This window comes from Trematomus bernacchii, unplaced genomic scaffold (assembly GCF_902827165.1).
Source record: "Trematomus bernacchii unplaced genomic scaffold, fTreBer1.1, whole genome shotgun sequence".
In the NCBI taxonomy this organism is placed as follows: Eukaryota; Metazoa; Chordata; class Actinopteri; order Perciformes; family Nototheniidae; genus Trematomus; species Trematomus bernacchii.
The window spans coordinates 10,332,813-10,360,331 of record NW_022987720.1 but is presented as its reverse complement, the minus strand read 5'-3'; the positions used below and the strand labels follow the sequence as shown (position 1 = coordinate 10,360,331).

The window sequence follows — 27,519 nt, the reverse complement described above, 5'->3', positions numbered from 1 at the left end:
TAAAAGACACTTGGATTATACTGCACACGTTTTGTAAGAGTTTGATGTTATGAAACGCGTCCATTTACTTCAGTTCATCAAGACGCCGTAAAGGCATGACAGTATTCATTAAAGGTGACTGGAGGTGAGTTATTAATATGAAAGGGATCTTTTTGTGGGTGAAATATTCATTCATTCATTCATTCCGGCGCTTATTCTATGTGCACAATTATATAGTTTATTTGGATGCCCTTTATTCTATCTCTGCTTATTTTCAGGTTGTAGCTCGGAGTGTGCGCTGGGCGTCTGCGTCATGCAAGTATCTCGATCGCAGATAACAGATATGAAAAGACTCTGAGCCAAAACAGATATTAGCAAGTCAACAGGAGTTTCCTTATTCAGAGTCTAAGTTCATATCTTGAACAGTTACCATTGAGCTGAATGAGGAACACAACCAGATCGAGTTCAATGAAGATCCGCATAGAGCTGCAAAAAATCATCTCACATTAATTCATTATGTATACAATAAATTAAATAAGGCAGCTTTAAGATGCAGAACCACTGATGGCCACTAGATGTTGGCAAGATCTGCATTTAAACATTATTTTTTCCCCACAAAACATTATCATTTTAACAGTAATTTGAAGTGTAACTCACAAAAAAAAAGAGAATTACTGAGATCCAGTTATGTTAGAGTTGACCTGGTTTTAGATGTAGTACCCAAAGTCAATCAAGTACGACATCCCACGGATTTTCTTTGACATTCAAAGCTTTTATTGATGTTTTCAGATAAGCTCAAAATGTCAAATCAAGCTTTTGATGTCATCTCCCTAAAGATAAAAACCCTTCATTTGAGTAAAGGGATTAAATAGCGTGAGCTTTTGTTTGTGTGCAGGACAGCAGTATTTTGAGGATATTGAAAAAAAATGCTGTTTTTGAAAGGCTTAACGCAAGCAAATGTGTATCGAAGCAGAATATCATTTTTAAACTATTCGCCCAAAGAGATGCATATATGTTGCTAAATGTAAACGACTATTAAATTCAATCGTGATTAATTGACTAATGTAAATGTGGCCTTTATCTCTGTGGCTGTGTTTGTAACTGGATATTACTCTCATATGTAACATTGTGGGAAACCCTGTTATAGTTATAGTGATACCGTTTAAGAATAAAGGCTTTTTCCTCCCTAAGTTCAAGCATCTCCGTCTCAGCGTAACCCTGCATCCGTTTGTGACTTTTCCTTTACCCTGAAATCTGCTTTGAGTTCAGTCTTGACACACAAATACAAAAAAATACAAAAAAAAGTGATGGGGTGACATGCAGCACAAGTCCGTTCCAATAGTTCAAGCTAAGTGCGAGTGCTGAAAGAAGCTGCTGACAAACAGAGTCAATGATAGCTTGAGCCAGTGACACGATCCAAAGTATCCAGAGAAATGTTCATTGGTTTACATCAGCTGCTCCCAGTGTCTGTACGACGTGCAACACAGTACCGTTAAATCCAGGATGGACAGGGGGGGGGGGGGGGGGGGGGGGGGACTGAGGGTGGAAGGAGAGACGTTTCACAGCAGCAGCTTGGGTCCCGCTCCGAAGTCTAACCTCTTCACCAGCCTATAAAACACACAACAAACACTTTACAATGGAACGGTATACAAAGAAACCCTCACAACCCTCAAACCATGAAAGGAAGTAGACTGCTGTTGGCTGGTGGTAGAGAGTAGCTAAGTATGTTTACTCAGGTACAGAGCTCAAGTAAACATATAGGTACTGGAATGAATAAACCCATTTCATGCTGCTTTTTATTCCAATACATTTAGGTCACATTCACACCAGCCTTGTATAGTCCGGTTGAATCGAACCCTGGTGCGTTTAGCCGCTTGGTGCGGTTCATTTGGGTCGGTGTGAACGCAGTCCGAGACCTCTGAAGTGAACTAAACAACCGGACTCTGGTCCGCCTAAAAGAGGTGGTCTCGGACCGCTTGCTAGTGAACTCTGGAGCGGTTCATCGCTGGTGTGAACGCAGTCCGCACCAAAACATAGGAAGAGTAGTATTTACGTGTCACATGAACGCGGGTGTCTTCAAAATCGTTAGCGAAAGAGTGAAGCAGAATGAAGTGTTGAATAGTGTCGTGTAAAGTAAACACAACTATCAAACTAAAAACTATACATAAATGTTAGAGCCACCTGTCGTCGGTGAAACCCCCTCCTTACTGCAGAACGTCTCATTATATGTGTTATAATGCTTTTAATCGCACATTGTCTGATTATATAATCATATGCGCCGTTGCTAGAATCTGTTGATATGCTCTCCAGAATAACAACAGCATGTGACCTGCCGATGCTCCATGGCGGAGGCTCCGGTAGAAATTGCTGGGATTTGCGTTTTTACCCCCTTAATGTCTGACCAATTGTTGAACAGCATTTCCGAGCACATGACTTGTGTTTAAAGTTTATAGTCCGTTTGAGTTTTGCCCGTGTGAACGCAAACCGAACCTTCTGAAAAATGAAACAAACTGTGGTCTGGTGCGCACCAGCGGACTATTAGGTGTGAATGCGACCTTAGAGGGAATATGTTTGGAATGTATGTCAGAAAGTTTTCAGATTAAAGGTCACCACGGCAAAACTTTTTTTCATTAAACATTGTCAAGAACTGACTACCCAACAGTATATGAACTGAAATGTCATTAATACCGCAAAAAATTATCGGAAAATATAATATTAGTGTAATATAGCGCTGACCAGGGGCCATTCCTCATCCTAGGATTTGGACTTTATGTAAATATTTTTGATAACACAAAAATACTTATGTCACTTAAGTAGACATGTATATGCAGTACTTTTATTTGCACGTACATCTTCCACAACTGGTACTTTCTAAAAAACACTGACTGGGATGTAAAAAAAGGGGAGAAAGCGAGTACAGCTCTGGAAAATATTAAGATACCACTCCAAATGTTTCTTAGATCTCAATCTCTACATGTTTGGCAGCCATTCCAGTGTTGAATTCCAACACAGAGAAATGTTGTCAGTAGTTTATCAAATAAAATAAAAATATATTTATTTTACTCAAACACATACCTAGAAATAGAGACAAGAGAAACTGATCATTTTGCAGTGGTCTCTTAATTTTTTTCAGATCTGTACTTCTAAAAACACGTTTTATATATATATATATATTACATTGAAATGTGTGTTTTTCAACAAAACCTGGACTAATTTGAAAAATGTTCTCCCTTTTACAAACTGTTCTGGGTAAGAACACATTGTCTGAACACTTACGATACACACATTTATTATTGCACATATTATTATACTTATTTAACTTCACTTTTTTTTTTTATACCATTTTATTTGTATATTTATTCCACCCATTACGTTTCTTGCACTATTTTATTTCTGTATTTATTTGTATGCCTTATAGATTTAAGATTTACATATGACAAAAAAACGTTAAATCTGTGAACCTCACCCCTTGCTGTAGAGGCCGTTGGCAGGATGGCTCTCTGAGGAGCTGTTCTGGCTCGGCGTGGCCCCCGGACCCCCAGCGGGGCCCCTGCGACACGACGCCAGTTTGGACTCCAGGTTCTACAAGAGGGGAAGAAAACAGGTTTAAGTTATTTTACGTTTGTGATCCTGGAGTTTAGAATCAATGTGTTACGGGGAGGTATTTAAAATAAATCTCATCTGCAGCAAGTTGAGACTGGAGGAGAAATGTAAACAAGGCGAAGAATCCCATGTTTATTATAAAAAAACAGTTAAAAAGGATAAAATGTCGCTACTTTACAAATAGCTAAGAGGCTTCACTCATGTTGATATTCAAATTCTAAACTTTTAATTGCGACAGTGATTATTTTGTTTTGGATGTCTATTTAATGTTTGCCTCACTTTGCAATCAATCATTATTATTTAGCGATATAGGAGTTACAAGACAAGTGCATACACGTACAGTGTCACATATACACAGAAGTGTGTGTGTGTGTGTGTGTGTGTGTGTGTGTGTGTGTGTGTGTGAGTGTGCACGCCTGGGGGACCAGACAAGCAGAGAGTAATAAATTACAAAATTAAAATGAAATGAGTAACAATATAATAGTCATATATCCTAGGAAGGGGGGGGGGCATATAAATAGTAGCATGACCTTAAAGAAGTAGAAAGGGGTGGTGGGTGAAATTGGATTGAGGATTATTAATTAAATGTATCAATGAATGGGTTCCAGATTGCATTAATATCATTGTTGTTGTTTTTTATGCCGACAGATAATTTTTCCATTGAAATGTATTCCATAAGCAGGTTTTTCCAAATTGTGATATTGCTTTTGTGTCCTGATTTCCAATTCATGAGGATAGTTTTGTTTGCAATGATTAGGGCTATGGACAGAATTCTACTTGTTGAGTGAGCAATGAGGACAGATGGCAGAATCTGCAAAACCCATTTTAAACATCCTTTCCCCCGTGTAGTGCACTCTGTGAATAATCTTATATTGTATGAGGTGCATGTTGGTGTTGGTTGATATGGAGAAGATGTTTCTGCAGATTTGAGACCAGAAGTCTGCGTTGGGGGTGATCTGTAGATATCTTTCCCATTTATTTGAGGGTCTGCAGAATAAATTAATTAATATATTTTTGAAAGCAGTTTTTTTCTTGATTTGGGATATTTCTGAGGGGGGATAAGAGTTCAAAGTTTTGCTGTTAACTTTGGTTTGAATGGATGATTTGAGTTGTAAATATTCTAAATATTGATGTTCCCTGATGCCGTACCTCTGGACCAAATCAGAAAATGGAATTAACTTGTGTTCATGAAATATATGTTTGAGGTGTGTGATGATGCCTTTGGCGATCCATGATTTGAAATGTAAAGGTTTTCTGTTTATTAGAAAGTCAGGAGTGTGTTCGGTGGGTGAAATTGTGTTGTTAGTTAATTCGTTACATTTTCACCAGGCTGTCAGAGTTGTGGCTATTGCAGGGTTTTTGAAGCATGGATGACGTATGATGGAGCGGCTTATGAACGGTAAATCTTTAATATGAATATCTTTGCATAATGTCTGTTCAATGTCTAACCAGGAGGTGTCGGAATTATTAGGATTAGTCCATTTGCAAATGTATTGTAGTTGCTGGGCAATGAAGTAATACAGAACGTTTGGTGCTTCTAAGCCACCTTGACTCTTGCGTTTTTGAATAGTAGATAGTTTGATTCTAGGTGTTTTGTTTTTCCAGTAAAATGTTGAGATGGCAGAGTCTATAGATTTGAACCAAGTGGGTGGGGGTTTAATAGGGATCATTAGGCGCTTTCACACCAAGTACTTTGCCGTACTTAGTTCATCAGAACTTAGTTCATCAGAACTCTGTAGTTCTCATGAACTAAGTACAGATCGCGTTCACACCGGAATAAGTCCCTGAGGGAAGATTAGGCAAATGAAGCCGCTGACGTCACTTCTTCTTCTTCTGCTTTGGGTTTACTGGCAGGCCGCAAACCACTTCACGGTGTATACTGCCACCCGAAGTCCCCGGCCGGAAGTCACCGGAGTTGGGGACTGGCTTCAGTAGAAGCTGCTGGGACTCCCAGCAGCTTCTACTGAAGCCTTCCGAGTAAATCGCCAGAAACGCCGACACCTCCTCATCTCCACCGCTCCCATGTTTTCTTTTGTGTTGCCATAAGTTAGTCTCTCTCCGTTTGTGCGCTGGGCTAATGCTAATGCTAATAATGCTAATGCAAGGAAAATAAAATGGCGGCTTCACAAAACTTTTTGGGAGTTTTACGGGGCGTGGTTTGCAATCCGCCCAGCCAATCAGAAATGGGAAAAAATGTCTCCCATGAAAGTACCTGCTCTCTAGCAGGGACTGAAAAGGGGGTGGAAAGGTTCTCATGAACTCAATTCTAGTTCCGGATTTTTTTGGTGTGAACGCACATTTTCGGAACTATATCGGAACTATACTGGGAAAAGTACTCCGGTGTGAAAGCGCCTATTGAGAATAGGTAATATATCATTGGGAGTATGGTCATTTTGACTGTTGCAATTCTGCCTATAAGGGATATTGGGAGATTCATCCAACGTTGAAGGTTGTCTTCTATTGTTTTGAGAAGTGGGGTGAAGTTCAGATGTACTAACTGTCAGCCTGGGGGAAATGTTGATTCCTAAATAAGTGAAATGACCAGTACGCCGAAAAGAAGGCGGTGTTTGGACTGCCATCACACAGCTATTAGATGAGAGTGGAAGAAGGGTTGATTTAGACCAGTTAATAGTATAGTCAGATAATTCAGAAAAGGTGTTTATGAGGCGGATGGTTTCAGGTAGTGAGGTAGAGGGATTTTGTAAATATAGTATAATGTCATCTGCATAAAGGCTAATCTTGTGGTGTATATTATTTGTTTGTATTCCTGTGATGTTAATGTGTTGACGGATAGCTGCAGCAAGTGGTTCAATGAATATAGCAAATAGTGATGGAGAGAGTGGACATCCTTGCCTAGTACCCCTGTGTGAAGTGAAGCATTGTGATATCAGTCCATTGGTGGTGATTGTGGCCATCGGGGAAGTGTATAAGATCTTGACCCATTGAATAAAAGACTCACCGAATCCGAATTGTTTTAGTGCTGCAAAATAAAAAAAATCCAGGTTTAACTGTTCTTTTTGTCATAAACACTTTCACACAGAATGCCAATTTTACATTGCGAAGAAGTGATGATTATTTCCCGGAGAGAGTTGATATTTCTAAGCTAAAAGTTAAATATGGCAATAGAGATTTAAAGCTTCATCGAAAAAGAGAAAATGGCATTTAACGACCGACACGTGGAAGGAAATGTTCTAATCTATTCAAGAAGAACAATTATTGGTTTGTGCTTGTTTGTATTGTGGGTACCCTGCAGCGTCACATGCTGAGAAGGCAGCAGCTAATACAAATTCTGGGTCAAAAATCACAAGAGCGTCTCTTACCCCGACTTTCCTCAGGAGCTCTCCGACGATGCTCAGAGCCGAGATCCTCGCCGACGAGGGGAGAGGAGTCGCTGAGAGGCTTTCACCTGCAGGAGCAAATCAGATTAATACAAAGAAATACAAGTTGTAAGTATTATAAAACAGGGTGAATCCTCACAGTGGAGAAGTTGCGAATGATATGATTCGTTGCTGGATAACTTACTTCAACTATTAAGTGACTGTTTTCATATTATAAATAGACAAAGTTCCCAGAAGTATATTTTTTAGAGAGCAATATCATCTAAACTTGCTATGCACATAACACGAGACCATTAAAGGTCCCCTATTATACTCTTTCATCAATATATTAAAGGTCTCGGATATATCAAAAACACATCTCTGAAGTGTTTGGCTCCAAATACCAAACAGATCGTGCATTGTAGCATCCCATAAACCCCTCTGTTTCAGCCCTGTTTCAAAAGTGCTGAGTCTGCGTCGGTAGCTCTAAATGCTAATGAGCTGCTGCTAGACACGCCCCTCAATGAAGTGATTGGTTTAAAATTATACAATGGTGCTCTAGGAGGAGATTCAGGTGATAAGGTGGGGGGGGGGGGGTTACCTTGGTTGGTAATTGGCTATCAATTGCACAACCCAAAAAAACATTGTGACATCACAAAGTGGCCAAAATCTGATCAGCTCATTTTCAGACAGATTTCTATATAAATGGATCAGGACAAAAAGTGAGCGAATCTTTTTTCCTGAAACTTTCAGAATCTCTTTACACAGAGGGGACACATGTTGATGTATGAAAGACATGAAGAAGTGGATTTCGCATAATAGGTGACCTTTAAGTTTTAAGTAAGTAAGGAATATCAATCTTTATCCTGAATATTGTCGTTATGAAAATGGTTAATTGTTATAATATTGGAGTTAAAGACAAAACAAATCGGAGAGTATGTACATTTCTGTAATATCAATGCACACATTTTACTTCCACTTAAGTTAAGTTAAGTTTTCTTGATAAAAGCCTGATACTTTATGATTGTATTTCCATCTTTAATACAAAAAGAAAAGCCTTTATCTTTGACTTAGGTTCAATTGTATTGAGTGTAAAACTAAACATTTGTAATTTTAACTCTACTTTAGTTGATATATTCCTATTTACATTTAGTTTATACAATATGTCTGACTTGAATTGACGTATTTTCTTTTTGTCTTGTGTTGTTCAAAGCCCTTTGAGCTACATCCTGTGAATTATCTATATTATTATAGCCTGTTCTAAGTTGACTAAGAGGCAAACTCCAGGATAAAATACATCTTCAAATCCCTTTCTTCTGCCCCTCTTATCTGAAATCTGGGGGCAGGACACATCTAGTGAGTAAATACTTTTAAAGAGCGAGCAAAAACAGGACTTTGAAAAGTGAACAGGCGTCTCCAATGGAAATGAAACCCTTTGATACTGATGTGTTGATAATTAGTCCAGAACACATGACCAGACCTCTGCTGACGGAGGGCGGGGGGGTGCTGAAGCTCTCCACTGAGGCTGGAGGTCTGGACGGAGTGATGGCCGAGGGGGGGGGGCTGGGTGGAGGATGTGGTTTTGTCCTCGGCTCGTTTGTCCGGGGGGGTGAGGGGCGGGGTGGGCAGACCCGCCGTGGTGGAGGAGGAAGAGGAGGAAGAGGAAGGGTCTTTGATTGCACTGCTGAGGGACGGCCTCCTGTCCTGCTTCTGCTGCACCGCAAGCTCTTGCCTCAGGTCTGGGACACAAATCAAATAACAAATAACAGTTACAGAAGTGAAACAGAGACTTGTGATTTTATTATAACCAGAACATCTAATTAAATAATCGGTCTTCCCCTACCCTCGCTGGAAAACACCACACCTTATTGCATTTCAATCTTAATTTGAAGCAGTAAAAACAACCGCTGTATTTACTTCTTTAAATAATAATTGAGTAATTGTTCTTATATAAGTACATGATGATATATAAGTTTATTATGACTGGTTTACCAAAAAAACAAAAACGAAAATCTGCTATAAAACTCAGAAATCGATGAGATTTCTATTTGACAGTGTGAACATTTTCTCTTGTTAAGCCACATCACACACGTTTGTAAAACGAATCTCCACTCTGTACCTCTGGCCTCGTCCTTCAGCCTCTGGAAGGACTCCAGGAGGTTTTCCTTCTCGTCCAGCTCGCTCTCCAGGAAGGCGTTCCTCTCGATGACATGGTTCATCCTCTGCTCAAAGTCCTCCAGCGACATGATGGTCGCCCTGAAACACACAGCATGAGAAATTAGTGGAGCTCAGGTAAAATATTAAGGGGTCTAGAAAGGCAGCCAAAAGCATTGATTTGGTAGGCTACGTTTCTGCAGATCTGGCAGATCTGTAACTTGGGTTTGGACAGCTTTTTAGTCAAGCCCTTTCAAAGTATCTTAACTAAAATGACCAGACATTTCAATCATTCATATCAAAATGGTTGCTATATATAAAATTGAAAAGTTCAAATATTTGATATCCACATTAATCAATGCGTCTTGTCACTTAGTCAGACAACATACAAATATGGCAATGTGTTTCTTGTTTCATTGCAAGCAGAACATTCATAATTAAGGCTCACATTTCAAACAAATCCCGAACCTTTAAAAAAAAATAACAGTTATTTTTGTGTGGTCAAACAATTGTGCATAAGTTGTGCGCTGACCTCTTGGTTCTCTCCAGGTCATCGTTGGCCTGCTCCAGCTCTCTGATGTATTTGTGGAGCTGGTCTCTGACGGCGGTGGTCTCAGCCAGATCCCCCTCCAGGGTGGAGATCTGCCTGTAGGCCTCCGAGTGCTGCGTCTCGTACTTCTCCTGCAGACCGTGTCAGGAGGAGACAGAATGTTAAAGGACTACAAATTCAAAAGGCTTCAAAGCATCACTCCTTATTTTTGAAACAATACAAATATTTTTTCACAGGAGTTTGTCGTATATCTATTGTATTTTTTTTGAATATTTGTTTTCTTGTACACATTTATTATGTTGTAATACTTTCATATTATTTTTATATCTCTTTTTGTTTGAATATTTACTCTAATTTGTTTACCTTCTAATATATTTTACTCTGATGTAAGGCACTAATTCTGATATTAATAGTACGATTGTTTAAATGTTTTGAAAATGTGATGCTATGTAGCTTAAAGGTGGGGTAGGTAATTTTGGAGAAACCAGCTCGAGTGCGCCAGAATCTGAAAATACACAACCGGAGAAAATCTGCCACTTCCTCACAGAGCCCCTCCTCCAACACACACGAACGCGCACATGACCAATGAGGGCACGAGATAAGTTTGTGCACAGATGGAAGGCTGACAGGCAGGTAGGCCATCCAGTTATTTTAGCCGGGCCGGCTAAAATGATTGGTCGTGCTTTTTACAGTACTACGGCTTCCACAGATGACATTTTTTTATGGATTTTTTGTCAAAGCATTTCATATATTCATTGCTATCGGGATGTTAAGAGCATTCCATGGAATATAACAAAAAGTGTTTCTGAAGTAAATTACCTACCCCACCTTTAACCAAAAACAACTTTGATGTTTGAAAACATGTCAGTGTGATTAAAAGTATAATGTAAAAGGCAACATCTACAAGCCTAAAAACATACTTTGGTGCACAGACATCATGTGTTTTATAGAATATCAAACATTGACAGCAGAAATCAAAACATAATGAACATTGTCTCGTTGCTTATGTGGTTCTGGATATTTATCCACATTAGTTTTTTAATGTAAAAGATATGTTAGTACTGGGCTCCCAGGAGGCAGTGTGTGAGAACAGGTCAAGCTTCAGCATGCTTTCGCTAAATTCCATGAAGTCTCTGCATACTGCACATACATGCAGTCTCAGAGTGATAAGCTCTTTCCTCTCTCAACACAGTGTCAGATTTAGTATTTACTGGGTATAGGTAAGTATGAGTTAAAAGTTCACATTATTAGAACTTACACTTGAAAATAAATAAATCTGTCAATTTGTTGAACGTTTTAACATTTTTGGACTTTAATCATTATATAGGATATGATATAGTTATAAAATAAATAACGTTGTCATTTTTTCTTACCTAGGATTTGTCCTAAGATAGGTTGAGTGCTGACATTTTAGTGCAACTCTTTTCGTCGCGTAGGAATGTTTTGTTCTATTCTAAAGTTGTGTAAAATAGGATTTATTCATTTATCTATATTTTTATACTATTTAGTAATTTTCATTGTTTACAAAGCATAGTGGTCTTTTAAAATTAATAAATACTACACAAACACTTCAACTCTTATAGTGTAATCAGTTATATCATCCAACGCAATTGATATTTTATATTTGTTTATATTTTAAAATGTGCTGTATATTTTATTATGTCTATACTTTACTCAATTTTTTTTATATTTTAAGGGCTAAACACACTCCTGTAACACAAGAGTTTTCCAATTTGGAATCAATAAAGCATCTTTCAATCTATCTATCTAACCACTAGTGACGTTGCTGAAAACGACCATTATATCTGCAGAAGTAGCTCCACCTCAGAACATATCTTTTTGTTTATGTATAAATGGTGCTCCACCCTCTGAAGCCTTTAACCTTTCAATAGGCTTGTTTGAGATGAGCGAGACCGACGCAGACCTGCGCAATTGTGATCGCCGTCTTGCTAGTGCGTTGCATGATGGTTAGTCATTTTGTCCGACTTGCTCTGGAGGCTCGTCTACATGAGACGTTGAAATCTCGCGGGACAAAGACGCCCGCAGACTTGAGAGCCAGGCGGCGTAGTTTCTCTCCACGGGCTGCGGAAGCGAAATGCTTGATGGGAAACGACTCGCTGGTATCTCGAGCTGAGCGCTCATTGGTGGTTTTTACCCCGTGCTGGGGATGAAACTCTCCATTGGCTCGACAATTGTTTTTGTTTTGTGTCAGTTTTACGTCGCCACTTCCATTCACATTTTTCATCATTGTTCCACAATGTTTATCATCATGAAATTAATATCTATATATTTGTATACTATACTTGCACTGCTTACCGTTTTCATACTTTATATATCTTAGCATATTCATACACACTGTGTTAATACTGTTCATACAGGCTACTGTGTATATAGTGTATTCATACCCCTCACTGTTTATTCATCATTCAATTAATTCTATATTTTATTCTGTAGATTGTGTACATTACTTTTCACTTTACTGCTTGTTGCACTCCTGGTTAGAAGCTAAACTGCATTTCGTTGTCTCAGTACCTGTAATCTGTGCAATAACAATAAAGTTGAATCTAATCTTGAGCAGGAACAAATGTATTTACTTAGTACATATCTGACATTAACGATTAAACACATTTGTGCATTCTTTAGAAGAGAGAAACTTGCTCTGTCATAGGCCTACTGGGTCAGGCTACAAGGAAGTGGAGAGGGAAATATCACAAACAGAATACTACAGGATTGCTGGGAATATACAAAGTTCCAGGGGCGTGGATTTGGCTGGACAAGTAAGGAGAGAACGAGGGCATATGGAGTGGAGACCATCACGTTTGCCAAAGCAAGCCCATTTAGCAGTGTTCCCCCATGGCTTACCCCAGAAGCTATATAGATATGAGTATCATAGAAAGGAAAAAAAGAGTGGCAAATAAATGAAGTGGGAATTAAAACGAGTATGTACCTGAACGAAAAGTATTACAATTACCTCAAAATGTATACAGATGGATCTAAGAAGCAAGAATGCGTGGGGATAGGCGTGTATAGACCAGAATTCAAAATATCAATCTCAAAACGAGTGTCACATAACTTATCAGTTTATACAGCAGAAATACTAGCAGCAATTATTGGGCTACAATCAGGGGCGGACTGGCCATTGGGAATACCGGGAGTTTTCCCGGTGGGCCGGTAGGTACCGAAGTGGGCCGGTCGGACAATTCACTAGCAAAGAGGCAGGAAGGGAGTGGAGCCTGATGGGGATACTGGGAACAGAAGGTGAGGGGGTAAGAGCTACCAGGAAGGCCATTCTTAAGTATTTCAGTGAAACAGGATTGATTGGAAGAATTTAAAACAACGTAAACACAGTGGTATAATTCCACAAGTGGTGATAGGATGATATGGTGATACACACTCTTGTACAGTAGGTGGGGGTATGCACCTTAAAGTTGTTTGCAATCCGCCAAAAACCGAGAGAAGAAGAAGAAGAAGCCGACTCCGAGCTGTCCGACTTCAGGCGAGCTTTTTGAGACCTCCCCGGCTGCAATCGGCTATTCTCGTCTACTTTCGAGGCGAGCCGCAGCTCATCTCAAACAAGCCTACTGTGTGTGTGTGTGTGTGCACACGGCACTGCAGTATGATGCCCTTTTATGGTCGTTATCAGGCGTTAACCTGCTAATTAGGATCAGCTGGCACATGCTTTTAATAAGGACAATTCATCAGGAGAACAGGTGGGAACACTTCTGCCATAGACTTTTCTCAAGAACAAATGTAAGACTTAAGTTAGAAGTACATTGTTTAATGAGGTCCAATGTTTTCCTCAAGAATTCAAAGCAACACAAGCTGAGTGTTTGATATGCCAATACTCATTGTGTGAGTGAAGTATCCCTTGGGGAACGTTCCAGTGATAAATTCTAATCAAACTATTTAAACTTTATTTTACTCTGAGCCCCTTCAAGCTTTCTTACTGTGATCTTCAAAGCCTAATGTTAGTTTACAAATGAGGCTTGTTTTGGCTGTTGGACATTGTTTATAGTGACAGAGCCAGACAAGACAATAATATGACACAAATAAAGGCGGCTCTTTATATTAAATGTTTCAGAGCAGCAGTTGAAACTGCCTCTGACCCACATAATTATAAGTAGTCTCAATTTTCCCAATGAAATGTTGATCAATAACGCCAAGTTGCACAAATGGGGAGTGCACAACCACATGCTACAATGGCTGGAGACAGTGCAGCCTCCACACATGTTGCAATGACCTCACTGTCAGCCTGCACCACTTGCTCCGGGAACCCTGAACAGACTGACTGAAATGTAAAGCAATCACTCTCTGTCTCATGTTTTTTTAAAGAGCCACTGTCCCTGCACATGCCTCTTGTAATGATAGCAGAAGGATATCCTAAAATGTTTTAAAAGGAGAGAACTGCTTCATAACTGGGGTAGATCTTATGAGAAGCACTGCCATCCCCTCCAGACACAGACCGTGTAGTCATCAGCTGCCTCGTTCTGCTCTGAATAAATCCTCTGTGAAGTGTGTGTGTGTGTGTGTGTGTGTGTGTGTGTGTGTGTGTGTGTGTGTGTGTGTGTGTGTGTGTGTGTGTGTGTGTGTGTGTGTGTGTTCAGACAAGAGCACCAGTCAAGCCCAGGGAGCAGAGGCAACAGGAGCCATGAAACCTACCCTTTTATCAGCTGATAGATATGGAAATCCCCAGTCAAATGCACTTAACAGTTTGTTGAACGTTATTTAAATAACTTCCTGACTGGTATTACATATTCTGAGAGGGTTAGGTAAACTCTCTACCACTTCCACTATGTCTTTATTTTTAAGTTTGTATGCAGGATGTTGAACAGTATCTAATAACTGATGATTTCCTCTTTACCTTGTAGTTTTCCAGCTCCATTCGGAGGCGGTTGTTGGCGGAGAGCAGCTCACGGTTTCGATCCTCACACTGTTTGAGCTCCGTCTCCAGCTCACCCTCATAGTCCCGACTCATCTGCTGGAACTCCTGCAGTTCCTCCTGGGCTTCCTCCGCACTGCACAAACATACGCAGAATATAATCCATATATTTGAGCTATTATTCATGTTAGTAATCCCTAATAATCACATTCATGTTTAAAGTAAACCAGATAGACCAAGACTTGGTGAAGAGGAAGGTTTCCAACATCATTCTAAACCCGACCTGTTTGGACAAAAAACAAAACCTGACGAGTTTCCCACCAAACCACAGGAAGTTTGGGCAATATCAATTAAATGGTAAAGTCTTAAAATCACAGAAATGTGTTTAATAGGAAAACACCTTGAGAATCATGACTGTTTGTCTTGCAGGATTGCCCGGTGACTCACTTTTCTACAAACTTAACTGGAGAGCAGAAAAATAGTTGATTATTTTTCCAGAATTTACTATGGAGCCCCCAGAAGTTGTGAGAAAAAAAGAGTAAAAAAGGCCATTTTGAAGGACTCTGAGGCATAAAAACATTATGAAATACGACAGCATGCAACAAAAACTAACCAAGAACTGCATTTTTTATATAATTACGGAGCACTTTCACATCTTTGTGCAGGAGGCAGGAGTGGTGGTGTCTGAGGTCAGTTTAAAAATAACAAACACAGAGGGGTACACACCTGTGTTGGTGGGTGGCAGCCTGCTCCTTCCAGTAACCCAGCTCTTCCTCCAGGGACCCAAACTCTGGAGGCTCCGGATCCCCCATCTCCAGCCCGGCCCAGGGGGAGAGGTGAGTCTCCACTCAGCACACCAACAATGGCCTGTGGATCAATTTAAAACAAGCCATTTAGACAAGGTAATGTCGGTTGAAAGTCCGTTTAGAAATCTGTCGATTTAAAGTTAACGTGACACTGTTGAATGAGAAATGAGAAATGATCTTAAAACAGGACATCAGACTATTCACCAGGATCTCCACATTAATTCGGCAAAGTGATTTAACCATCAATGCACAACGTTGCAGATTCAATCTTAGTATATACATTTCGGTAGTCACCGTCACACATGATGTTGACGATGTTTTTAGTAGCAGAGATAACAGAGAAAAAGCAGCTAATAAGTTTCAACCAATAATAAATCTTATTTTTCTTCATGCCGAATTAAAGAAAAGTTCATATCGATTGAGAATACATATTTTCATACCTCAAAGTTGATCAAATGTATCTCAAGCTACTCCTGAAGTATTTTAGATACAATATTTATACGGAGTCTGGTCAGAGCAAGCTCCACTAAAAACAGGAACCTAAAGCAAACCTTACCCTGAAGATAACGGGTAATCCATACCCTCATTATCACGAGTAACAAACACCTGCTTCTATAAACATTGCATAAAATAAGCTAAAACTATTAACAACAGAGTGTTAAACAAGACAGCATACTGATGTTATGAATGTGCTTGGCTTTTAAAGATGAATAAATTAGCAAGTCCAGCTAACGGAGTTTGGCGTTAACCATTTAAATCCCAGCTGAGGCAAACATAACAAAGCTATGACTTACGCTTAACAGATCGCTTCTTTCGACGCAATGTTGACCAATGTCCTCTAATTCCTCTTTATATGATGGTATGACTACTGACCAACGTTTGTCGCTTAATGAAAATAGCAAAACCGCTGAAGAAAACTATAAAAAAGACTTTCTCGTAGTTGGAAACCGCAAAGTTGCTACTGTCTTGGGAAGACGTCGAACAATACAAGTTACCATTGATATTGTCCGGACAGCTAAACCAATCACAAGTTAGATGACAGCTCGTTGCCTGTTGCTATTCGTCATTAGGCTATCAATCAAAAAATAAAAGGCGGGATCAGATTATTGTCCAATCAGAGAAGGGGTGTCAGTTGGGTGACGGCAGAATCTTCACGGTCTGGTCTAGACGTTTGTGATGGATTACCAGGGCCAGTGGTGCCTTCAAGTGCTGTCGGAAACATGATTAATGTATTTTTATATAACGTTATAAAAGAGTGCATTTTGTTGGTTGGTTGTTCTATGTCAAGTGATGGGAGAAGTATTCAAAGGACAGAGGGTGTCATATTCATATTCTGTACAAACTGTAAAGTCCACTTAGACAAATGTAACATTTGTGATATTGGGCTATAAACATACACTTTGATTGAGTCACATCTTTGTATTAGGCCTACTTGAGTATTTCCATTTTACTTCTACTCCACTACATTGGAAAGAATACAAGTTTACATGAATCCAGTGGATGAAAGAGCACTTGGAAATAGCACCTAAGTAGAAGTAGCTACACTTCAAAGTACTCTTAAAGTTCACTGAGGAAAAACAAAGTAGTAGCATAAAATATACTTGAATTACCGAAATGCAATACAATCAAGACTGTAGCATTATGATGAATGGCCCATTCCCATATTATTTGGGTAAGTGTTCACTCACTTACTCACTAGCTGGTAGTGAAATAACACATTTTAAGGAGTGCATACTGCTGGGTAGCTTAACTTCTAATGGTATTGATTTATATTGTTGTGCATATACTTGTATATGTTTTCTGAATCTGCAAAATGAAGCTGTCAGATAGTAGAGTTAAAAGCATAGTTGTATTTAAATGCATGTTCCCTCCTCTTTCCACACGGTGTCAGTATTTACCATAGACTCCATGGATATTTACATGCTGCTTTCTGCTGTCAAATCATCTGATGTGGTAAAATAAATGGCTTTTAGAGACAAATCTCCCAGATACTCAGGCATCGAGAATATGGCTATTTAAATACCATCATCTATTAAAAATAACGTTTCTGTGTTTTACATTTCCAAACTTGGACCCAGAGAAGTCTGAATGAGGAGGAAACATGAGAAGTGTAAAAGCTATTTTTCAAGTTTTTCAACCAAATATCCAAGTAGGATCCAAATGTTATCATCACTAAATTATTTTGACATAAGGAAAGTGTGCATGTTATGTAGGTACTGTATATGATTACTACTTCAACAAATAAAAGTAACATTATTTTTCTGATGTGTACCATTACAGCAGTGACAAATGAATGGCGTACATTCAAATCCTGCGTAAGGTAAACTTACTTAAATATATAATATATTGTTTATTATGTTCACAGTAACATGTCAATCGTTTGTTTGAATAAAATAAACATGTCATTAAGGACTTTACAATGTTTAAATTAAATCTATAATCTTTAGTGGCAGATTGCACAACACATGGTTATATTGCTGACTGTAATCATATGCATGTCCATCTGCAGACTATAAATATGTTTACACTTCAGTGTATTGTGTGATGTTTTTCCATATTCTGGAATAATCACGAATCATGCAATTATTTCTTTCTATGCATAATGCCGTTTTTTTCATTAGCCTACTTTTTCTTTACATAACTCCCATGAAATATTACATTGAACATATGCTGAGATTGTTTTTCTCTGGTATTAATGATATTAAGGATAATTCCATACTGCAATGACACACTTTCCTCCTCTCTGATGAATTGTGTAAATATGCAAGCTGTATGCATATGAAATGGAAACCAGCACGGTCCAAAAAAGTGATAAAACATTTGAAATATTTGAATGACTGTAAATTATAAAACATTCTTAAAACATTTAAATGGCTTTTCGCGATGGACATTGTTTGTATTCCCTTTTATATGTTCAGTATTTCTGCTATAGCTTCAGGAAACCATTGTTTTTTTCTTTATCATTTCAGTATTGTGTGTGCAACAAACATGGAGGACTAAAGCTGCATTATAATAATAAAAAGGTAAAAATGGAAATAAATGAATAAAAAAATAAGACATTTGTAAAATATAAATGAAATGTATTTATTTCCTTGCAATTTTATTGTCATATTGTCCTGCCCAATTATTTTATGTGTTATGAGTCCTTTATAATTAAGCGTATTTCTTTAAAACGTATTTATTTTATTATACTTATTTTGTTTAGAATGGAATTGATTTCCTTATCCTGTAAATAACTTATTTCTTTATAATCTAATTTGTATTAAGTCATGGGTTAACGTTTCTATAAAAGTAGTATATGTGTCATCGCTCAAAGTGTTTACGACTCAACAGCTGTTCATTTGAGCTGTTCACAGGTGCAGAAAGATGTCATTCACCAAAGAAATTCCCTTTTTGATGTGGGATCGCTTCCAGGTGAGGCATGCTGCAGTAATTAAATCCTCGTTGCCATGCAGAATAATCTGCATTAAAAAAGAAAGAAAGAAAAGAAGCCGTCAGAATATCTTTGTTCTCTTTGCCATTGATGTATATTTGCTCCCTGTGTTTAGTTGCTCGGGGAGTATCCGCTGTATTTCACGAGACCATTATGTTTCTGCATAAATTACTGCCTGCAGCTGTAGAGCAGCAGGACAGAGACAGTGGGCTCAATTATTTCTGACAGTGAGACTAATAACAGTATTTTTCTACTCTTAAAGTATAAATCCAATATCACTTAATTCACTTGCTCTGATGGATTATCTGCGTTCACTGAGGCTCAGACTGTATCATCCTGCAGAGCGTTGAAGTAGAAAATCAAACAAATATACTCCTGAATTTCTGAACTTCACTTGAGGAAATGTCAATACCTTGTCTTGAAGACCTGTTTGCAGCCACACATATCAGCTGTGTGGAAAGTATCACATTAATTGGGAGATATTGGAAGAATGCGTAGTTCATCGTCGACTGGAAAACTGTTTCATGCCTGCTTGAAATAAAAGCCAGAGCTGCTGCATTTTCTAATGACATATTTTCCAACAATGCTAAATCTATGTTGTGAGAAGCGTGGAATTGACCTAGATTAACTCTGCAATGCACTAAGAGATATACAAATGTTGGGGGGTGTAATTTCCGTTTTTACTACCCTACTGTATACCCAAAACCAAACATATAAGATGCTAAGGAATACTATGCAGCAATAATCGTGGCAGATCTAATTGCAGATAAGTGTGCAGAGTTGGAGCAGTATTTCAATCAGTGTGTGAGTAATCCGATTTGTAAATGTGGAAAATAATCGTGAAATCCAAACTGATATTTGTGATTGCGTACAGGAATCTGCAGATATGTATAGAGAAGCTGCGTGTGCGTAATCTGCTTTCCCACATTTACAGGAGATACCTTGGCCAATAGGAGAGCGTGGGGCATTTTTGGAGATCATTATTGAAGCATGTTGAACCTCATTATTACATAATGGTTCATTTTTTAGTATCTTCAAAAACTTTTTAAAGTTATGCCCTTGGACAAAGTGTTGAGTTGTGCAATCTTAGAGAAATGTCTCACGTGGAGTTAGTCAATGTTTTTTGTAGTGGTACATTTTCACGTTGTCAATGATAAGTGTAACCTCAGTGGCCCAGGTTCAACACTTGCCTGGTCCCTTTGCTGCAAGTCATCCACTCTTCTCTCTTGCATGCCTTTTTCTGTCTCCTTTCTAATATGTCGACAGATGTGCCAGAAAAAAACAACAAATGTCAACTTTATGACAGCTACCATGGAGCTTGGGAACCCGCCATGCTGATGTGTTTCTCTCGTTGTCTCTTTACTGTCTTAGCGTGGAGTTCTGTGCGTCTGTAGTCTACTGAGGGAGTTCATATTCAGAGCAGTGAGCTGTCGGATCAGGAGGAGCTGACATCCCTTCATGCACACGTGACTAAACCTCACACAGATTATGTGGCCTTAAAGAGGAAAAACACACAAGCCCGCTCATGCACACACATTCATTAATTACACAATCCGCAACATGAAGTATAGTGAATTATATACTCATCTGTGACAAGAACAACACATTATAAATCCGCCATCTGCTTCACAGTCTCATACTGAAACATGCTCTGCTGCTATCTGATGGATACATTTGATCTATTTTTGCCTGGCAGCGCAGTTAGCGGTTGCTTTCAGCTTTTGCAGGTGCTGTTAGAATCAGGTATTTTTCCTTCCCTGTATAGTGTGCTATATAGATTTGTATGCATGTAAATGGTTTTCAAAGGCTAAATTCCCAAAGTTTCCTCCAGAGGGATGTCGTCGTCATCCCCGCCCCCCAGAATGTCTTTGATACAATGTATTTCATGCAGATTGACTTAAATCAAGCGATCTCTTTCCTCTCTAGCTAGAAGCTGATGCTGCTCTAATTTACAGCCAGGCGATAGATAACCAGCTGTCCGCGGTCTTTACACAGCTGCAAAGAGACAAGTTGAATCATTATCATCATCATTCACCTCTTGAAATGCAAGAACAAGCTAGGATATTTATGCTATTGTACTTGGAGAATGTTAGTAATAAAACACTTTAATTACTGTAAGAAGTTGTTTTTGGTCACGACAAACAGAGGAGAGCCTTGATGGATAACAAAACAAATGTTCCCTCTATGAAGCTGTTGTCAGGGAAGTTATCAGAAGAAAAAGAATATACGAAGCAAACGAGAGCAGTGTCAGAGTGCCATTTATTCTGCCTGCGTGCACGTGTGTCGTGTCTGCCACACGTGGAGCTCTCATTTGTTGGAGTGCTGAGGTCTCATGTGGGGGTTGATGCTTTTCCTCTGCTGTCAAACAAACACGCCACACGGCAGATGTTCACTATGGCAGATCCAAAACACCCTTCACCTGACTTAGTTTCTGCCCTCTGCAACAACAGCAGGGGGCACGAGCTGCAGGAGGATTTGCATAGAGTGGATGATTTGACCCAGGAGAAACTGAGGAAAGACCAGTTTGGAGAGTTCTCATCAGCTCTGTTGTATAATCCCTCTGGATTTTCTGGCATTACTAACATACTGCATGAGAGTTAATGGTTGTTTTCGAGCATGGTGCTGCAGGGAGATTTTTAAAGTCCAAACCGGAAGCTAGCACTGCCCTGATTACCTTGACAAAAAGCCAATGGGTTTTTTAATTTGGATTGAAAAACAATTGGAAAAAAAGCTCCATATCAAACATGATTTACAGGTCTTTGTTCAGTAAAATAGTCTGTACAAATGAAAACCACTTTGATGTTTTATGAAGCATGAATGCAGTCGCCATAAGTAAAAATCTAACATTTGGCTTTTTAACAAACTACGCCACGGTTGCAAGACTTTAACCTCATCAACACTTAACTTCCTCAGCCTAATCCCCTAATGCGATGAAATGATTAATCTGCAGGTTGAAATGTCCCAGAAAACCTCTGTAGTTAAATGTGTCCCCTTGTTATTGGCAGCCTGTTTAAAGATGCCTACAACGGTGACCCTGGCCGCTCTCCCCCATTGTGCAAGAAACTAGCGCATGGTTCGGCAAAAGGCCTTCCCTTCATCTTCACGTCACCCCAAGCAAACGGGCGCAGTTGTGTGGTTACTCGGAGGTACTGATGGCTCTTACTGATGGTCTCCAGTCAATGCAATGCATGTCTCTTTTGCCACAACCTCCGCTGTCTTTGCCTTTTCACAGCCATTCGATTCATGCACAACATCTGCACTGGTATCATGGGAGGAACTGAGGCTCGACCTTGGTAAATGGATTAAATCCGCATTAGTTAAGGTTTCCGGATTAATAACGAGCATTTCATATTCATAGCATTTCATATTTAGAATCAGAAACAGATAACACATTGTCTATTAAATATACAAAGAATTGAAATTAGTCTATGGCACTGGAAAATTAAACAACACTTACCATACACAGCATAACATACAGTTAACATTGAGGGTCCTAATCGAAACATATCACAAAACACAACAACATTTTGTGAAGGTCGTTTTTCTTTTTTCTATGTTGTGTTTTGACCTTCAGGGCCACCGTAGATTGTCCAAAAGGGTGCTTGTGCTGGACAAGATAATCTGCATTGTGAGCTTGTTTGCGAGGGCACACATGTTTAAACAATCCTTTATATGTAAAAGCTTTAACTTCCAAACAGCAGTTTTAATATTGAGGATGAATTACTGCTGCAGCTCGAGGCCGCCATGTTGTTCCTCATTCTGTGCATTTAACATAATTACATAACACCAGCAATCTTTCCCCCAATCTCACGCTGTGCCTCAGCCTCATAGAGATTGTCATCAGGCTGGGAAATTGAATCTGGTTATCTGCAGAGAAGATTTAACAGACGGGGCAGTAACTGGCTCCCCTGCGTCTGACTCCTGGCCAGATTAACATTCTGGGAAATTGCACCATAACCTTGATTTAAGGAGTCCCAGCTGTTCAGTTTTTTGTGTGGTAGTAAACAAGAGTGAAGACAAACGTGAGGCACAAATCATTCTTAATGTTCCACTTCTTATTTTGTGCTAAATGTGTTTGTGTTGTGTGTTTGCAGGTATAGTGACATCCTCCCACTGTTTTCTCTCAACCCTGGGATCTCATTGTTCCTGCCCGACACGAATTTGATGAAACCATGCAGTCAAACACGTCGGGATGATAAAGAACCAACAGCCGACTAATTATTAGCTCTTAGACTTCCTACTAGAATAACTATCTGGCCTTCCCCGTCACCATCCAAAAACAGCAGGGCAGACTGTGATCGTAAACCTTTAATATGAGGAGGTCATACTTGTTATGTGACCAACAGGAGAAACCAAGCAGGCAAGTATCCAGTCAAACACAAACATGACTTTTCACAGTTGCACTTTTGTCTGTGGTCCAAGGTTTTTAAACAATAGTAGCAATACTACTGGCTTATACTGTACATGACAAATGCTACTGATATATTTAGGATTAAGTTGAAAAAATGTGTTTACGTTTAAAAATCACTTAATACTCTAAATTCAAAAGAGTGATCCCAGATAAAAATGGTTAAAAGTCACTGTTTTAGCTTCTAATGCATCATACAATTAAAACATTCAGCAGGTTTAAGAGCTGCACATTCAGGTGATGATTCTCCATTGATTTATCACTATTCATGAAGTCATGTGAAACCATTTTTATAGGCAGAATGATAGGATTTTTTGGTAGAAAACACAACATTCAAAGTCTTACCCCCGTTCCCGGGTCCCGGTTACATATTTACCGTAGAGTCAATCATCATATACTGTATATATATGGTGTGCAGCAATTACATTATTACAGCTGTTCTGTGAATTGTTTACCTTGGGACAAAGCCAGGCTAGCTGTTCCCCTCGGTTTTCAGTTTGTATGCTAAGCTAGGCTAATTGGATGCTAGCTTCAATTACATATTTACCATACAGACAATCATCATACATATATAATGTGTGCAGCAATCAGATTATAAGAACTGTTGTGTGAATTTATTTTACCTTAGGACAAAGCTAGGCTAGCTATTTCCGCTGTTTTCAGTTTTTATGCTAAGATAATTGGATGCTAGATGCAACTACATACCGTACACAGACAATTGTCTCAGCTAACTCTTGGCAAATACAATTATTTATATAATTCCAAAACTGGCACACTATTCCTTTAATGGTCTTTCAGCTTTTCAGATTCCCGGAATGGGTTTGTTTCATTACACTGTACTCCTTTGGTCTTCATGGAGCGCCTGCAACCTTTCAAAGATGAATGGACATTGTTCTCAATGATTGCACCAGGTTTGCAGCAGCCTACCTAGATGATGTGGTAATCTACAGTGAATCCTGGGAAGAACATCTGCAGCATCTTAAAGCTGTGTTGGGCAAGATACAGGAAGTCGGGCTAACCCTGAATGCCAACAAGTGTTCCTGGTCTCAAGAGGAGGTGAAATACCTTGGATACCTGGTTGGACGTGGGCAAATACGACCACAAGTTGAGAAGATAAAGGCCATACAGGTGATACCCAGACCCCAGACAAAGAAGCAAGTGAGGTCCTTTTTAGGCCTGGTGGGGTGGTACAGAAGGTTTGTTCCCCACTTTGCTACATTAGCTGCCCCACTTACTGATCTAACAAAAAAATCTCCCACTAAAGTTGTGTGGAATGATGAGTGTGAAAATGCCTTCCAGGCATTAAAGAGGCAGATCTGTCAAGCTCCTGTGTTGCAGAGCCCAGACTTCACAAAACTATTTATTGTGCAAGTTGATGCTTCTGGTGTTGGACTAGGAGCAGTGCTAGCCCAATACAAGGAGAGCCTGGAAAGAGAAGCCTATACTGAGTAAGAAACTGTTTGACCGGGAAAAAAAAAGTACTCTGAGGAAAAAGAGGGACTGGCTATAAAGTGGGCTATAGATTCATTGAAGTATTACCTTCTTGGAAGAGAGTTTGTGTTGCAGACAGACCACAGACCTTTGAAGTGGATGCAATCTAAGCAGCATCAGAATGCAAGGATTCTACGTTGGTGCCTAGCCCTCCAGCCATACCAGTTCACCATACGGTATTGTCCCGGTAAGAATAACCTAATAGCTGACTATCTTTCTCGTTTGCCTGACCTGTGCAAGCCAGAGGGGGAGGAGGTGTGAAATGTGAGGAAGCGCACACACTCCCTCACTAACATTTTGGCTTAACTATTTGTTTGTTAAGAAAGGTAGTACATGTTTCTTCAAAGTTGTCTTTATTTCAGTTAAAGTTATAAAAACAGTTTACATAGAAAAACTAACAAAATGCATCGAAATGAACTTGTCAGTCTTTAAAACACACAATCACAAAGTAATCACCATTTCCTCTGTTCAGACCTGGAAGCCATCTTGTGCCAGTGCTCAAAGGGGGAGCACGCCTCCAAAGTACTCCTTATATGTGCCGTATGAGTAGGCGGAGTCTTGGACATGATTGGTCAGGAAATGTGTGATTGTATGAGTGTCAATTAGGTTAAAAATGATCCGTTTTAAGCAGACCTTGTTGTTTTTGAAGGTACCATATTTATGTTGATGCAATTATGAATTTACTTAAGCCTTTAGGGTTTTATTAAATGTAGACAATAGTGTTTAATTTTGTATTTAACCCTTCACTCCGCTTTCAGAACCATGACCTGATTGGCCAGGTTGGATTGGGAAGGCGGGCAGTCTCCTATAAATGTGGTTGGGAAGAGAGGGGAGGGGGCATTTTGTGTTTGTTCCTTGCTGGTGAACGCAGCACCAGGCATGACGTTTTGTGTTCCTGTAAAATAATATGGAAGGCTAAGAAATAAAACGCCTGTTTATTTTTTAAAGAAAACCCTCTCTCCACGTATTGTTTGTTCACCTGCACCTCACATTGTAACACACATACATTCTCCTAAACTTACAAAGTAAGGACACCTCTGTCCTTTGAGACAAACACAAACACCAGTCTCACCTCTTCCTGTCTTCCTGTATTTCTTCTTCTGGGGTTTGCCTCTTCAGCCTGATTTAGGATGATGTCAGCTAGTTAATTATTAAAGGAGGACACAACTCTGCTCCAAACATTCACCATGTGAGCGGTAACTAAAAATGCTCCAAGACAGACACAAGAGACTTTAAAGCTGAAAATGAATTAATTAACCTTGGATTTATTCAGCTGTGATTTCATTGTGGATAAAAAGGAAATCAATGTATCTCCCCTGCTCACTGCTGCCTGTTTCTGTTTCTCTCCTGAGTCTTTATTCCTTTGCCTGCAGAATAACAATCAGCTTTGGTGACGCAGCTGATGACTCAGGACACCTTGAATTAAAAAATATTATCTGGCATCATGTTTCTGTCACCGTAAGGTGTGAACGCTTGATTAATGTTCAAATCACTGCAGATCCATGTTCTTTGGAGTTATCATTTTTAACTCTGACTAAACCCAATCACACAGAAGATGACCTAGAGGAAATTCATTTCTGTGTTCAAATAATTATATATCAATATTTGTTCCACTTTCACTGAGTTAAATCTTAAAAATGTAACCCTTTGAATTCCAGTTTGTTTAGATGATTCCCCTGTATTTAATGGGGGGAATCACAAAGTCAGTACTAAATAGGAGTATGCTTGGGAACATTTGAAATATTGATTTTGACGCATTTATATTTTTTGTGTCAGCTTAAAAAAAAAAACACAATGTAACAAAATGTATGCCATATGCCTAAACAATTCCAAAATGAATAGCATTTTCAAAATTTGAAAGCCAAATATACATCACTATTCAGGCTCAAGGTTTAATTTAATGATTTTCTATTCTATTTAAATAAGAATCTCATTCTCATGTTTTTAAATGTTTTATTTGACTCTTTTGGAGATATTTTCCTGCTCAATTGTTAATGTTCTTATTTTTTGCAGATGTTTTTTTGTCCCTTTGTAACACATTTGGCATTCCTTATGGTGCATGAAGGAAGAGCTTTGACAGCAGTACAGTGTGAATGAATAATAAAATATAGCAGATGGACAAAAAGAGACAGAAAAATACCACAAAGGGACACACAATGTCTACAAAGAGACAAGAAAGTGCTAGAGGAAGACAACAAATCATCACAAAGATCTACTACAGAGACACAACATCCCCAAAAGATGCCTACAACTATAAAGAGACAACAATTAAGGGGCGAAAGCACCAGTGTCCAAATCATTCACCAAATGTTGGTTGAACCTCTATGTGGGAAAATCTTTAATCTGCATATTTGAATGCATTTTGAGTGTGAACTTAAACACTAAGTTATCGTCTTTTGATCATCGCAGGTTGAAGTTGTATGTACAGTTCTTCATCACAGTTAGTATGATTTTAATGATTTATACAGGCAAAAGTAGGTAAACGCATTATTCACAATGAAATGTAAAGAAAAGCATTGTTTGTATTTCTTTAATCATCTTGTGACCCCTCAACCCTGCTTTGCATGAATAGAAAATGATCACAACTGACTCATGATGCATCCTCCCTATCATGCCCCTGCTCAAAACAATGCAATCTAACATCATGAGGGCCTTCACAACCAAACTACAATATAATGATGATTAGTATGCTTTCCATCGCAGAGATAAATCAATACAAACAAACAGCAGTCATCACTCTTTTAGTAAAAACAGCCCAGTCTCTTTGTAGTAGCAGTTTTTATTTAGAGTTTATTTACAATGACTCGTTTTTTTGTTATTCTCACCTTCTGCAAACAGACATTTATTTAAAAAAATGTATATTAATGTGAGCTTCACATTTCATCCAGAACATGTTGTG

At 39.0% G+C, this 27,519-nt stretch overlaps 1 pseudogene; it reads right to left on the bottom strand.

Moving 5' to 3' along the window:
* Positions 1 to 1,497: 1,497 nt before the first annotated feature.
* LOC117493614 lies at positions 1,498 to 16,278 on the bottom strand (annotated as a pseudogene).
* Positions 16,279 to 27,519: the final 11,241 nt, after the last annotated feature.